Genomic DNA, 13,623 nt, shown 5'->3' on the forward strand with positions numbered 1-13,623 from the left:
CTGTGCCGTGAAATGGGAAGACGGGTGTGTATCACATGAAACAGCTCAGACTAAACTAATGACAGGCATTTCATATTTACTGTAGAAGCAGAAAGTGACTTTAGTTCATGCAGTTGCTTCTTCTTTTTTTAAATTCAATCCTTGAAAATGCTTTGTGATTCTGCTGAGTATCTGTTGCTGGTATACAGAGGTCACAATAAAGACAATCAACTTTGTATATTTTTCTTGAAGGATTTTACTCTTTAGCAATATGATTTAGTGGTTAGGTACATAGTTTTTTTTTTTTAGGACTTGTGTATTTATTTAAAAAACAGTTACAGAGAGAGGGAGGGACAGGGAAGTGGGGGAGGGGCACTAGGCCAGGCTGAAACCAGAAGCCTGGAACTCCATCTAGGTTTTCTATGTGGGTGGGTGCTAGGGGCCCAAGTTCTTGGGCTATCATATGCTGCTTTCCCAGGCACGTTAGCAGGAAGCTGGATTGGAAGTGGAACTGGGACTTGAATGGATGTTTTAACCTACCACAGCACAGTGTAGGCCCTATGGATTCTGATTTCTGATACGTTAGGATTCAGTTCTGTAGTTCTGTAGTTTCTGAGCTGTGGGGCCTCAGACAAGCTACCTGAAGGCTCTGCAGTTTGTAGGAATGGCAGAACCTCTGGCATAGTGATATTGGGAGAATCTAATAAGAAAATCCAAAGAAAACACTTACTAGTGATTCAATGGTCCCAAGTAAGAACCAGCTCTTCCATGTGAGTGAGTCATGTACTGCAGTAAAATATGTTTTTTTTTCTACACTCGTGTTTGGTACACACCTTGTATAATTTCCTGCTGAAATACAGAATACCCTGGGGACTGTGATTGTGTCAGTTTATCCAGTAAAAAAGGGCAAGTGTCCGAAACACAAAACACTGATATCTTGCCCTGGTTAAACTGTAGCTGGCAAGTTTGGCAGTTTCTGTACAGAAAACCCTGGGGAGCCCAGGCAGCATTGTTCTCGGGCCATTCAGGCCCTCAGAGGTTTGAAGTACTTAAGATGATGTGGCCTTTGATCATTGAGGAATTATGGGCATATCTTTCACTTTATGTCTCTGGAGGTAGTGGTAGAGGGTTGAACTAGAGCGGTTACTCAGCTCTTCTGTATTGTACTGTAAATTCATTTATTCAATATTGAGTGAGTTCATGCGATTTGTGAGGTTTGGACTGGGTTCTTGAGATAAGAGTCAAGGCTTTGGCTTTGGCCTCATGGAGTATGCAGCCTAGAAAGGGGAAGGAGAGACAAATTAAACAAACTTCTAAACGAATAGGCAGTAGATGTACCAAATGTGTAGAAACAGGGCTGGGAGCTACCACCTGTTTTATAGGTGAGCAGACTGAGGCACAGAGAGGTTAAGAAAACACCAGTCATCACACAGCCAGAGAGAGCTCCTAAGTGATGGAACAGGGTTGAAACCCAAAGGACTATGTTGGAAAACACTAGCACCCTGTCTTACAGACTCATTGTAAGGCTTGAGTGAGTAAATGCGGGGATCAGATTCCTTTGCTGCTGTTACTGACTCCGGGGACTGTTCCCTCAGCGGCACACTGTTCTTGGGCTGTTTCCAGTGCACCAAGTGCTCTGGGTCACCGTGTATCTCGGGGTCACAGGAGCTTTGACTTCAGAGATGTATGTGTTACCGGCTTCTTTCCCTGCACATATCACTTCTCAGACCGAGTTGGTTTCTTCACAGCCCCCAAAGCTGAGCAGTGGCTTTACTCAGGAATCAGTATAAACTCTTGGGTCTTCCTTGTCGGAGACTGTTACCGTTGATGCAGAACTTGTCCCATCTTGGACCCTCAGGAGCCCTTTCACATTGGCCCCAGTGCTGTTCCCCAGCCCCAACAGTCTCTGATAACTTTTATACCCATTTAGTAACACTTTCAAGGAATAGAAAAATTATGGGTATTAAAATCTCATTAATTCTGTTTGGTGTATTTCTTCAGAGAGACTGAGCTAAAGTTTACCCTGTTCTGTCTTGAAAAGAAAATTAATAGCATATTTGTGTTTATAAGAAGACACAATGTCACAGAAGGAACGCTGTGCACGTCCTCACACTCCTTGGAAGCTCTAATTTGCATTCTTAGAATTGACAGTTACAAAGTAGTGCAGTGTCTCTTTCTGCGGCATCTTCCCACTAATGCCTGCCAAGGAAAGGTATAGGTAAATAGTGGTAAAAAAAAAAAAAAAAAAAAAGCAACAGAAAGAAGATGTCCCAAATGCTAGTGGTGATTATCAGTTTACACACTGAGTGGTACAGCCAGCCCCCATCGTCAGGATGGCTGTGGAAGATTCTAGAAGACCCAACTCCAGGGATTTCCCCTCTGAGGGACATTGCTCCCAGCAGCAGCTTTTTGCAGCAGCCATCCAGCCACTCTTCTTTTCCATCTGGCATGATGAATATTGGAATGATTTTATGGTCTTTTTCTACCTCATTGCAGTTGGTCTGGAGAGCGTGAATCTTCACGTTTTGTTTGCTGGCTGTTTTCCCAGCACCAAGAATCTGGCCTGGCACCTTACATAACACAATCGGTTCTCTGGGTCTGTGGGTTCTGTGTCTATGGGTTCTGCCCCGTGGATTCTGAAAATGTTCAGAAAAAAAAATTACATCTGTCTGAACACTCTTGCTGTTATTCTCTAAATACAGTGCAGTAGCTATTTACATAAGCATTCAATTTCATACATAATCTAGACATTATAAAACATATGGGAGGATGTGCATATGTCATATAGAGATACTATACCCCTTTGGGCTTCTGTGGTTTTTGGTGTTCTTGGGGACCCTGGACCCAGTCATCCTGGAATGGCAAGGAATGACTGTATTTGGAATGAATGAATCTTGATACTGTAACTACTCACACATCTGGGTGCATTGTCATGGGCAAGCCCATACTTCAGATAACTGCCACAGGACAAACTGGCACGGAGAGCAAAGGGCTGTTGGTTCAGGGGCTGTGGGTAGGATCCCAGAAGGACACAGACAGGGAGTGGTGGAGAGAGCCTGTGGGTGTGAAACAGGGCCCCCTGGATACCAGAAACGGAACAGCTTCGGGGTGGGGCCTTCTAGGTGCTGCAGTGAGCATGGGGAGAGAGGGCAGGATCATTGTGTATTGGCCACCTGAGTGCTTATTTAGGGTTTAGAAAACGGGACTGCATGGCTGTAGTTTAGGCATTCATTTTTAAGCTTTTTGAAATATATTTCAAGAAGTATATTTATCTTTAATAACACTATAGCTCCAGATAATTCTGACTTGATCATTTATGCACATGAAAGACAGCATGGCTTTTTTTTTTTTTCTTTTTTGGGCAAAGCTCCAGGGTATTTGGTGCATAATTTTCAAGATTTTTTTTTATAATGCTATTTAATTCTGGTTTTTTTTTTTTTTTTTTTGCTTCCAAAGAAAAATATACTACTGGAAGCAGCTTTTGCATCATTTATTTTTATGTTTGAGTTGTTTGGGAAATATTAACTTCATTTAAAAATAATGTGGAGAGAGGAAGAAAACCCACAGGCATGTGATTTAGTTTCTTATCTGTGGATATTAAAATATAGTAGAGCACTAAGGCTCTGGCATTTTAACTCAAAGGTTTTTGTTTTTTGGGTTTTTTTTTTTTTTTTAGTATTGATTCAGTTTTCTTCTATTAAGTTTTTTATTACTGTTTAAAAGGTGGATTACATTGCTTTTTGTAACTTCATAAATGAATTCTTTTCCCCATGAGAAAATGCTACTTCCATGGTGATTAATGTTAGTTTTTGTTTTGTGAATGAGCTTTTAAAATTGAGGGGGGAAGGAGTGGGGAAGAGAGTTTCTGAAAAGAAAATGCTTTTGTAGAATCATCTCGTTTGTGAAAATGAATTTGTCTTAGTGGATTAACTTTCCACCCAAAGTTTTCCATCAAGTTAAGCACTTTTGGGGCAAGATTCTGTGGTTCTCAGTTTTCAGACATCCAGGGAACACAAAACATGGAAGAAATGCTGTAAGCTCCCCACGGTTTTCTCAGAATAGCTGTCATTAGGAGAATCGCTTGGAAACGTTGCTTGTTCTTAATGCAAACAAGTGGTTTTTCCTTTGTCCATTTTGTTTAAACTCTGAACCCTCACTCAGACAAATTTAGCATAGGGAAACTCAGATTTACAGAGCCACTAAATTGCAGGGTTTGTGTGAGATTCTTCAGGGAGAATTTTTCACTTCCTTTAAAGGTAAATAAATGAAATTGAATCTAGCGGTATAGCTTATTTAAATAAGTTATAATAAATATAAGTTACAATAAATATGAAATATTTTAAAAATATTTTAAATAGATTTTATTTTATTTTTATTGGAAAGGCAGAGTTATAGAGATAGGAGAGACACATACAGAGAGAGAGCTTTCATCTGCTGTTTCATTCCCCAAATGTTTGCAGTGATTGGAGCTGGGTTGTTCCGATGTCAGGAGCTGGCAGCTTCTTCTGGGCTTCCAACATTGGTACAGGGCCCCAAGGACTTGGGCCATTGTCTGCTGCTCTCCCAAGTCATAAGCAGGGAGCTCAATCAGAAGTGGAGCTGCTGGGACTGGAGCTGGGGCCCCATGTGGGATGCTGGCACTGCGAGAGGCTTAGCCTGGTACTCCAGGGAGCCGGCCCCACATAGATTTTCATGATAATGTTTGTTGGATACAGCAGGGTGCCATTGTAAGAATCCCATTTGATTTTGAAAGCTTGAGGAATACTTTTCAGATGGCTTGGATGAAATGTGAAGTGAAAACAGGTAAGATGTGTGCAGCGGATGAAGTCACTGCTGGGACATCTGCATCCTGTGTTGGAGTCCTAGCACCTCTGCCTCCACCCAGCTTCCTGCTAATACGTCTGGGAAGCAGTGCAAGGTGGCTGAAGCACTTGATTTACTGCTACTCACTTAGGAGACCTGGGTGGAATTTCTGGCTCTGGGTTTTGGTCTGTCCCAACCCAGCTCTGGCTTTTGCCAGATGGAAGGTCTCTGTCCCTTGCTATGTCACTCTGCCCTTCAAATAAATGAATAAACCTTAAACGTGTCCCTTTTTAAAATGTGCTTCAATTCCTATGCAAGCATTATTTTGGAAAGAGATTGGAAGGTTATTTGCTCATAGAGTGAATTTCATTGTATTGACAAGTTTTTCACTTGGTAGAACTGAGCAAACACTGAACTAATAATGTTCTAAAAGATTATTCTGTTAATGGAGGACCTGCTTGCTCCTGGGGATGCATCCCTGGGTCTGCTAAGCTTATATTTAGTGTGCCAGGGGCATGGCAGTCCTTCATGGTCCCAAAATGCTTTCACCTGGAAAGGAGCACGTCAAACTTAGACTCCATGATTAGAAATGAGAGGTTACCAATGACCAAAGGGAATTCTTGGATATTACAGGATTTACAAAAGGCTCTTCATGCTTTTCCTTTGCTCCCATAGATGTGAATTGCCTCTATCAAGATCACTGACTTAAAGCGTTTTATTTTCCATCACATGCTTGGGTTTCTGTACATGCATTTGCTTTATTTTAAATGTCTTCTGCATGTATCTGTGGGTTTCTCCATATTTCACCCTTCCTTTACAAGTAGTTTGAATGTGGTGTTTTTTTTTCACTCAGTGTGCTTCTTGACTAACAGCATAGATATTCAGGGAAAGTAATGCAACATTTGCTGTGATTTGCATGGCTTGTGAAATGAACTAAAAAAAAGGTGTTGTCACTGGTACCTATGTCGTATGACCTGGGAGGAAATTTCTTTTTTGTTTTGTTTTATTTAAAATTTTTTTTCCAGTTCTTTTTGTTTTCCTGTTCTTGCTCGGGGCAGGGTTGGTGGGGAGGGAAGGAGGGGGCCACTTCTTGCAGTCAAGCTGCATCAGCATCTGGGGATGAAGGATAGTCATTTGATGATGTCTTAGAGATCCCAATGTGGGGTGACAGTGTTCCAAGGGTGTTGCTTAAGTGGTTTTGGTAGTTCTGAGACGTTATCGGCTTTGTTGCATCAGGGTTGCAAAAATTTTTCCGTGGTCTATTGGCTAGCTAAATCCATCTCAGTGTGCAACCACAGACCTAGACACTTGCTGCAAAGCTTGGCCAGCAGAGTTGTCCAATCTGTTCTGCTCTCCATCCTTTGATGAGGTACTTGATATCTTCTGCGGGCCCAATGAATGGGCTGTGTGCATCTGGGCCTGCTGTTCACTGCATAGGCGTCAGAAACTGAGGAGGCCCAGTCCTGAAATATGCACTCCAAGGTTGGACTGTGCACATTGTAATTTGGCTGGGATTTGAGTCCATCCATCTTGTTGGGACATCCACCTCGCCTGTGGTGATCTCAGACTTGACTCTTGTGTGTGCCAGCTAGTGCAGGGTCAGATTCAGTTCATTATCTGCACCTGCCAACTCATATACCAGTGGATACATCTGCCTGGTTAAGTTCTGCCCAAGCCCCATCTCTCACATGAACTGATGGGTATTGTGGCCTATTCCAGCCCAGCTTGCCACAGGCCAGGTTGTCACACACACATACCACTGGGTGCTGAGGCCTCATCAAGGCAACCCCCCAAAACTCCCACCAGGCACATCCCCACTCTTGGTTTTTGCGCTTGCTGACGTATGCCGTGGTCTAGCCTGGTCTGTCCTGCATCCCATCTGGCTCTCATGCACACCCATGGATGTTACATCTTAGCTTAGTCCACCCCATCCCCAGATGCAACCCATGTGTGTGCCAACTGGTGCTGCCACATTTATCATTGTGGCCTGGCAGTAGCCCTGGATCTCATGCTTATCAATAGGAGCTGCAGCCTAGCAGAGGAGTGCCCACAAGAATGCTCCCAGGCCGGATCTCACATGTGCCAATGGGTGTTGCAGCTCTGCTGGGCATGATTTGCCTTTAGTTCTGGCCTTTGCAAGTGCCCAGCCCATCCTCTTCCCAGCCCTGGCTCCCGTGAGTATCAGGTGAGTTCTGCGGTGTAGGCTGGCTCAGCCCATCACCACTTCCAGTTCTCTGCACAAACTGACAGGTGTTACAGTCCCACTGAGACAAACCTGCAGGTCCCCTACAGAATCTGCCCTCCAGATTCTGTTCTGTCACCTTTTAGCGGATGCTGCGACCCAACCTGACTTGGCCTACCCCCTGTTCTAACACTTGCATTTGGATACTGCGGCCTAGCCCAGCCAGGCATGCCTGCCAGTCCCAGCTTTTGCATGCACCAGCAGGTGGTGGGTGACGCTACTTGGTCCAGTCCAGGTCTCCCATGTGGGTGGGTGCCTTGGCCTGACCTGGACGTACCCTCCGGTTTCCCCTCCTGTAAATCACTCTATCTCATCTCCCTTGCCTATCTGTAAGCGCAGTGGTCCTCTCTCTGGAAACCTCCAGAAGTCTTTCCCTGTCAGACATACCATCATCTACTCCCACTCTAACGTGCTCCCAGACTCCCTCCCCTTGGTGATCTCAGCACTCTGCAGCCTGGGGGTTGGTATGGATGGTTCCAGCCTGGCATTCCTCACTTTCCCCATATATCTTCCCCCCTCATATGTCTTTTAAAAAAGTAGTATAAGCAACTAAGCTGTTACACTGGTATAGTTTACCAGACCCAGAATGCCACCAGCTATTAGCTGTTTTTTTCCCAATAGTGTAACACTTGCCTAGGTCTCAGACAACCTAGACTCTTGTCTACAGCTTAGGGGGAGGGAATTTCACCTTAATAAAACTCGGGTTGTGAAACTGTAGCTTCTCTAAGAGGAACTGTTACTTGGAGCCTGTTTTCTTAGAACCAGAGTGACTAGTCGTGTGCAAGTAATTGCAGAAGGTTAAAAACTCTCAAGACTGCCATGCCAACAAGAAATTTCAAAGGAGTCTTCTTGCTGCTAATGTCCCTTCAGAGTGATTTTCTCAGAGTTTAATAGACTCTGTGTTCTTTCTGGCTCTTGAAAGATATTGTGACCATGAGCACTTGGAGAGCTGATGGCTCTAAGATGTCAGCCTTGTCCCTGTGCCATTTGGAGTTCATGTGGAAATGTTTGCTTTCACAGCACTAGTCATGATGTTACTTTATTTAGTAGCTATTAAATTTCCAATTCCATAGACTCCCCTGGAGGTGGGCCAGCTTGTACTAAGGTTTCTGTTTCTTTCAAATACCCTTGCTTATGGTGTGTGGAGCTTTCCTGAACAAAAAATGTTAACTAAGTTCCTAGAGTGGGTGGTAATTTTAAGCCATTCTTTAAACACACACACACACATAGAATTCACATTCCATGTTGTTGACTCAAAGTATACAATTGAATGGATTTTAATATATTAATAGAGCAGGGCAGTCATTGTCACAATTTTATTTGTTCATTTATTTAAGAGGCAGTGAGAGAGAGGGAAAGGGGTGGGCGAGAGAGAGAACAAAGGGAGTGAGTGCGAACTAGTGCAGCCTTCTGCTAGTTCACACTGTGAGTGCTTGCAGTGGCCTGGGGGCTAAGGTCAGCAGCATGGATCTCTTGAACCATCACCCCTGCCTCTCAGGGTCTGCGTTAGCAAGCAGTTGGAATCAGAAGTCAGAGCTGGGGATTGAGCCCAGGTGCTCTTCTCACGGGGACCGAACCCCACAGCCCTTCCAGACCCCAGTCAGTTTCAGAACATTATTATCCTCGCCCTAGAAAGAAATTCTGTCCCTACCAGCATTTGCTTCTGGTCTTCCCACCCACCTTTGCCTGTTGTGGATGTGTCATGTAAATGAAACCCCCACGTGTTCTTCAGTGCCTGGTTTTTGCACTGAGCCCATGGTTCATCCCTGTTATAGCGTGTGTCAGTACTGCATTCCTTTGCTTGGCGGGGTGATTGGTGGTAGGGCTAGAATATATATTTCCTTTCATCAGTTTATGGGAGAAGTACCCCTGTTTGAAATCAACAGTCAAGTTGAAATGATGAAGTACATCTTTTATTATTTAATAATGCACCCTGTTTAAAATCTAGCCATTTCATTTTCACTAGTGTTTAGAAGTTTTGCTGAAAGCCATGATTAAATGAGCTGAATTACAATTTGATGTAAATATTTCATATGATTGATTTAGAATTTTTTCTTCCTTTTTTTTTTTTTTAAACAGTAAGCCTTGTTTCCAAGTTGATTAAATATTAAGTTCTCTGGTCCTTTCCCTTTTTCTCAGCTAGTTTCTTTAGGGGTGGTGTATGGTTGAATATGAAACCAGCCTCATTTGATATGTTGTTAGATACAAGTATCAATAATAGGAAGTCTTTCTGCATGGTTGAGTCTCTGAAGAGCTGAGACTTTTCCCCTTTAGTCAGTCGTTTTCCTGTTTCATCCAGCTTTAGCATTCGGTTTCACATGTCTAAATTGCATAAGATACTTTATCCTTTGTGAAAATGAAATATGCCAAATAAAATGTAATTTTCTTGATGACTCAGTTATTTTTGCTACTTGTTATTTGGCTTTTACTAATATAGCAATTTCCCTATAAAAATCGGGCTTTAAACTTTCCTTTAAATATGCCAGACTGTTCTGTTTTTCTATTTCTTCTGTTTTTAAAAATAATTTTTTTCTGCTTGCTCTTTTGCTGTCCACATACGTAGCTGTTATTACACCTTTGTGTAATAAAATTGCTTCTGGTTTCCACCAAGAACCAAAACACATAGTAAAACATACTAACTCTGTAGGTGTGGTTTGATTAAAAGGACAAAGAATTTGGTCTTTGTCCAGTTTCTTTGGTTGCCAGCTATATTCTGAGTTAAGTGCGGTTGCTGTGTGCCTGAGTTTATGATGAATCAGATATCATTACGGTTATTTTTAGTGTACTTTTAAAGAGGAGGAAGAGAAAGAGAAATTTGAATCAAAGCTATGTCTTAGTAAATAATGCTTTCTGCAGGACCAAAAGTAGATTTTTTTGTGTGTATGTAGAGGTAGAAAATGAGATTATAGATTAGTTTATATAATTGCTAATGAATTAGAATAATAATTCTATACCTGGTTATATTATAAAGCTAAAATATGAATTAAATTAGGGAAGTCTTGATTTAAAAAATTAATTTTATTTATCTGAAAGGCAGAGTTACAGAGTTACAGAGAGAGAGGGTTTCTACTCACAGTGGCCAGAGCTGGGTCAGGTCGAAGCCAGGAGCTGGGAGCTTCTTCAGGTCTGGTAAGTGGGTGACAGTGGCAGGGTACCCTCTGCTGCTTTCCAGGCTTATTAGCAGGAAGCTAGATTGGAAGTGGAGTAGCCAGGACTTGAACTAGTGTCCATATGGAATATTGGTGCCCATATGGAATGTTGACCCTAGGAAGTTTTTTTAAAAATTTTTTATTATTATCATTTAATGATATAGTTCCATAGGCCCTGGGATTTCCCTTATCCCCTTCCCAACTCCCTCCCCCCTCGCTGTGTTCCCCTATATCATTACTATAGTATAGTTTATCATACACAGTGATATGTGCATCATTGTGGCATGGACAATGGCAGAGAGTCCAGCATCCTACTGTCATATAGTAAACAGTTTCATTGGGAGCCTATCTTTGTTTAGGAAGTAGAGAAGCATACTGTATTGTATCCTCACATCTGGATATATTAGTCTTCATTACACAGTTACTGTACATCCCCTTAAATGAAAAGCCACAATATAAAATCAACAATAGGAAGAAAGATAGAAATTTACAGTGCCATGAAGTTAAATAACATGTTACAAATGTGACAGTCTCTATTACACAGCTACTATACATCCCCTTAAATGAAAAGCCACAAAACAAAACCAACAACAGGAAGAAAAAAATAGAAACTTACAACACCATGAAGTTAAATAACGTGCTACTGAATGACTAATGTGTTGCTGAAGAAATGAAAAAGAAAATTGAGAACTTTCTTGAACAAAATGATGCTAAATCAAAAGAAAGTATTTTGAAGAGATGAAACTAACAAAAAAATCAAAATCTGTGAGATATAATTTTCGCTGATCTTTGTTGGTGAAATGTGGTGTCTCCTGTAGGCAACAAGTAGATGTTTTTTTTTTTTAAATCCAGTCTACAAATCTATGATGTTTGGTTGCTTAATTTAAGCCATTTACATTCAGGGTTAATACAAATAGGTGATAATTTGTTTCTGTCATTTTAGCAATGAGTTGTTCATTGGTTTTGTCTTCTGTTGTTATTTTACTGGGATGTCCTTCGCACTTGCCTTTGGTTTTGGTGGGTGCTATTCCTTTTCTCTGTCAAGAGAACATCTTTAAGTATCCTTTGTAGGGCAGGTTTGGAAGAGGCATATTCTTTTAACTTTTCTTTACTGTGGAAGAATTTTATTTCATTTTCAAAGACAAAAGGGGGCCCGGCGCAATGGCACAGTGGTTAAAGGTCCTCGCCTTGCACGCCCAGGATCCCATATAGGTGCCGGTTCTAATCCCGGCAGCCCTGCTTCCCATCCAGCTCCCTGCCTGTGGCCTGGGAAAGCAGTCGAGGACGGCCCAAAGCTTTGGGATCCTGCACCTGTGTGGGATACCTGGAAGAGGCTCCTGGCTTCAGATTGGCTCAGCTCTGGCCCTTGCGGCTGCCTGGGGAGTGAATCATCGGATGGAAGATCTTCCTCTCTGTCTCTCCTCTCTGCGTATCCGCCTTTCCAATAAAAATAAAATAAATCTTTAAAAAAATAAAAAAAAAAAAAGACAAAAGGAAAGTTTTGCTGGGTACATTATCCTAGGCCAACAATTTTTGGTTTTAGAATCTGGAGTGTGTCATTCCTTTCTCTTCTCGCTTGTAGAGTTCCTGTGAGAGGTCGTCTGTGAGTTTAATTGGCATTCCTTTATATGTCGGTTGATTTTTTTTTCATGTGCACATTTAAAGATCTTTTCCTTATGTTCAATTGAAGGGAGCTTGATTATCATGTGTCATGGTGAAGATCACTTTTGGTCAAGCCTGTGGGAGTTCTGTGCCCCTCCTGGATGTTGTTTACCAATTCTTTTTCTAGATTAAGGAAATTTTCCCTTATTTACACCTTTAATCCCAGCTTCTCTTTCTGCACATTCAGGGACTCCCATAATTCTTATATTTGGCCTTTTAATAGTGTCTTTTAATTCTTGAATACCTTTTTTGGCTTGATCCAGCTTTGCTTCCAGCTTTTTGTTTGTTTCCCCCTGATGACAGGAAATATCTTCTAATTTTGATTTTCTTTCTTCTGCCTCGTTCATTCTATTTTGGAAACTCTCCACTGTACTTTTAATTTGCTCTACTGTATTCTTCATTTCTGACATATCAGCTTTCATTTGATTCATTTCCAGTGTGACATATTCCTTAAATTCCTTGAATGCCTGCTTTACGTGCTTCTCGTTGTTAAGTTTTATAACGAGTGTTTTGAATTCTCTATCCCCCATTTTCTCGATGTCTTCCTCAGTGAACTCTGAAGTTGGCAAAGGGTTTTGCTCCTTTGCAGGGGAGTCTTCAGTCGTATTCATTGTGCCTCTGTCCCTTCTTTTGCTCTCGGTGACTGTACTTCTGATTAGCAGATTCTTCTCCTTGGGCAGGTTTCTTTTTTTTTTTTAAAGATTTATTTTTATTATTATTTTTTTATTGGAAAGGCGGATATACAGAGAGGAGAGACAGAGAGGAAGATCTTCCATCCGATGATTCACTCCCCAAGTGAGCGCAACGGCCGATGCTATGCCGATCTGAAGTCAGGAGCCTCTTGCGGGTCTCCCACGCGGGTGCAGGGTCCCAAAGCTTTGGGCCGTCCTCGACTGCTTTCCCGGGCCACAGGCAGGGAGCCGGAAGGGAAGCGGGGCTGCCGGGATTAGAACCGGCACCTATATGGGATCCTGGGCGTGCAAGGCGAGGGCCTTAACCACTGCGCCACCGCGCCGGGCCCCTTGGGCAGGTTTCTAAGCTGTGTCATCCACAGGTCTACAGTTTGATTTTACTTATTGCAGTTGGTACACGGTTCTTTATCTGCAGTCAGTTATGCACTCCCTCCAGCGAGTTCCAGGTCTGGGTTCTTATGTTAGATTTCCACCATGGTCTCCATAGCCCCAGCTCCTGGCTCACCAGTCCCCACCTCGTGTGATACCGTGCTGAGGCTGTGCAATTGTCTGTACAACCTTTCTCCCATTTGTGGTTAGAGGTAGGTCCCAGAATTAGGGAGACACCAGGTGTCCTATATAATTAGGTTGTTGGTGGTGCTGATCTTGCCAGAACCTGTTAGATGTTAGGTCTGAGGGCCACACTGACCTATTTTGACCCTCAGGATGCCGTAGTCGGTATTATGTTCCTGTGGGACCAATGCAATGCACTGAGCTCAGTTGGTTCTCATCAAGCTCAGCACATGCGCAGTTCACTATTGTCCCTGCACTCTTAAACTCTTTACCACATTGTAAGAAATGGCTCCTGATGTGCCACTACCAGAGTTCTTGATCTGCTGGCCTTCTGATCTAAAGGCTACCTTGACCTGTCTTGGGTGGAACTTGTAGGATGCCATGTTGTTGCAGTTCACTGAGTCAGAAATGAGTTCACTACCAGCTCCATGCATGCGCAGTCCTGCCCCATAGCCCTTGCTTCCTTAAACAAAATGGCACCCAATTCAGCTCTAGGAGGCAGACTGGGCTGTGAAATCTACCCTGTTCCCACACCGCCAGTCTG

General features: G+C 42.7%; 1 protein-coding gene across 1 annotated transcript in view; it reads left to right on the top strand.

Moving 5' to 3' along the window:
• ADCY9 (adenylate cyclase 9) overlaps positions 1 to 13,623 on the top strand; it is a 130,887-nt gene that overhangs the window by 39,422 nt on the left and 77,842 nt on the right. The window lies entirely within an intron of this gene.

This window comes from Ochotona curzoniae, unplaced genomic scaffold, assembly GCF_017591425.1.
Source record: "Ochotona curzoniae isolate NIBS_2020 unplaced genomic scaffold, NIBS_Ocur_1.0 contig_2321, whole genome shotgun sequence".
Taxonomy (NCBI): domain Eukaryota; kingdom Metazoa; phylum Chordata; class Mammalia; order Lagomorpha; family Ochotonidae; genus Ochotona; species Ochotona curzoniae.